Source organism: Phalaenopsis equestris, unplaced genomic scaffold (genome assembly GCF_001263595.1).
Source record: "Phalaenopsis equestris unplaced genomic scaffold, ASM126359v1 Scaffold000301, whole genome shotgun sequence".
NCBI classification, from domain to species: Eukaryota; Viridiplantae; Streptophyta; class Magnoliopsida; order Asparagales; family Orchidaceae; genus Phalaenopsis; species Phalaenopsis equestris.
The window spans coordinates 698,079-701,012 of record NW_018164743.1 but is presented as its reverse complement, the minus strand read 5'-3'; positions in this window follow the sequence as shown (position 1 = coordinate 701,012).

Below are 2,934 nucleotides of genomic sequence, written 5' to 3'. Positions count from 1 at the left end.
GGTTGTTGCATTCTTCTGTCTAGGCAGATTTTTATGCTTGTTTTTTCTTTGGGGTTCCAATGTCTAAAGAATCACAACCCCTCAATGGCCACAAAAGGTACCATAATATTGACAAGATAACATCAACAAACTACTAAGGACGATTTGTTATTCTTCAAAAAGAATTTTCAATTTTGGAGTGATATGATGGTTTAGTTTCCTGGTCCGTTGATGTGTTTACATCCGTAATGTGTTTAATATATTGTGTTCAAGAAGAATTTTCATTTTTCGAGAGATATGATGGTAAAGTTTTCCGGTCCTTTGATGTGCTTAAAATGCGTAGTCTGTTACAACATTATATAATTTCTATGGTTTTGTAGGTGTATTTGGTGTTTATGTGTGGTATACAGGTAAAAGAGAGCATTTGGAGAAAATGTAGTAAGCAAAAAAGAGGCGCCCCAGCGTCTGTACCCAGTGTCATATAAAGGGGTGCCTCAGTGCTTAAAGTAGCCTAGTCCAGAGAAATGGATAGAGAGCACGACACTGTGGTGGTACCCCAGTGCCAGGAGCCAGCACCGCCACACCATAAGAGTAGTGTCACCGCTCTCAACGACCTAGATTGAAGAATCGTAGTCGCGAATTGTAGCGTCATAATCCAACGCAGCCATGACTGTCGCCAGCGCCCCTACGCCATTTTGTCAGTTCTCCTCGCTGACTTTCGGTAGTTTTTAAGGTTTGCTGACGGTTCAGCCAAAGGAATTATTATAAGGAGTGAGATTCATTATAGCAAGGGACTTCTCTTCATGTCTTGAGAGGGTAGAGTCCATGTGCAATATGTATGTAGTGGAGAGAGTTGAGAGGTATTCAAAGGAGAAAGCAGATTGTAGAAGAATACTGGCTTGGAGTGAAGAGAAATTCCATATGGATGTATTCTTCATTTATTTTTATTTTTTTATGTAAACTTTTTCTATCAGTGACGTTATTTGTTTTTCTAGTATAAATATGTAGTAACTAAACATTTATTCTCCTTGGATTGTTCTTGGGAAATTGTTGTCTATTCCATTTGATTTTCTTTAAGCATTTGAAAGGCAAGTTGATTAGTTAATTATTAAACTAATTTTTGAATGAGATCTATCTTATTCCTTCTCTCTGTATAACTTAGAATTTAGCATTAAGGTTTCCTTGAGGGCTTTTCCTAGATGAGTAGTGATTGAACAAAATCTAAACTACAATTTTCAAAACATCTCTTCAATTCTTATAATGTTATGTACTTGATCTTGAATCTTTAACCTTTGGTTGATTTAGGGTCTGTTTGGGGCAGCTGCAGCTTATTGAATAATTTGCTGATAAGCTGATTAAAAAAATCTGTCGATAAGCTAGGTGTGGTGGCTACTACAAATTTTTATTTTTTTGGAAAAATCAGACCGCAGCCAGAAAGCTGTCACCGCACCTAGACAGTTGCGGTGTGAAAATGCTATTTTCAGCGTTTTGAAAACGCATAAGCTGTCAAAACGCAGTTTACCCAAAAAGGTCATATGCGTTTTCAAAACGCCACCGCAACAAATAAACAGCCCCAAATAGACCCTTAATTGAGTTCAAGTCATTGAAGCTTAAGTTGACTTCATTTGTGCATGGAAATATCCTAAGCTACCCTTTGACTCTAGGGATTTAGGTCTTCTACTTATCTTTTTTCGTGCACCTTACACTTACTTTTTAAAATTCCTTGGATACGTCTGAAGATATGGTTTATCTTTCCACCAAAAAAAAAAAAAGAGAGAGAAATAATCGCATGTTCATCAAAAATAAAATCAAATGAAATCAAACCCATTAAAATTCCAAAATAAAATCAGAATTGAAATTAAATGAAAAAAAAATTCACCAAAATTTTCATTAAAAAGCCAAAACAACAATAAGAATTTCAGAAATAACCAATAAAAAATGAAAATGTGAATAAAATTTAAAAATTATCAAATTATCAAAATCATTTAAAAATAAATAAAATTCAATAATAATTAAAAATAATAATAATATTTGTAAAACAATGAAAATAAAGATTTCAATTGAAATAAATTAAATAATAATAAAATTAAATATAAAAATCAATAAAAAATAAAATCACACGATTCTTTTAAAAAATAGACAAAAAGAAAATTCAACAAAATAATTCATAAATAAAATTCAATAAAAAATAAAACAAAAATTTTCAAACTTGCCTCACTACTCTCACTTCACTTCAAATCCCCGCAAAACCACTTCCCAATCAAAATAAAACTCAAACTCAAAACACTCACTTAAAACTACCAACAATTATTCAAAATCATTACACTAATCACCCCAATTTTCAAATCTCTCATTTTTAAAATAAATTGAATTTCACCCAAATTTCCACTCACACACTCACCCTTCAACCCACCAAGCAACCTCAAGTACGAGCCCTGGTCATCCCTCATGCGCCTAAGAATTCGAGTACCACACCCTACACTCAGGGGGAATCGAATCTCAGACCACAGTGGACTTATAACTGACAAGCAGATGTCCGACCAACTGATCTAATTATGCGGCGCCCTTATATATGTATATACAAAGGACTTACAACTTACCAGCAGATGTCCAACCAACTGATCTGATTACGCGGCGCCCTTATATATGTATATATAAAGGACTTACAACTGACCAGCAAATGTCCGACCAACTGATTTGATTACGCGGCGCCCTTATATATGTATATATAAAGGACTTACAACTGACCAGCAAATGTCCGACCAACTGATTTGATTACGCGGCGCCCTTATATATGTATATATAAAGGACTTACAACTGACCAGCAAATGTCCGACCAACTGATTTGATTACGCGGCGCCCTTATATATGTATATATAAAGATATATATATATCAGGATGCAGAACAAAACAATTAAGAAAATATAATTATATTAATTACATTACATAATACAG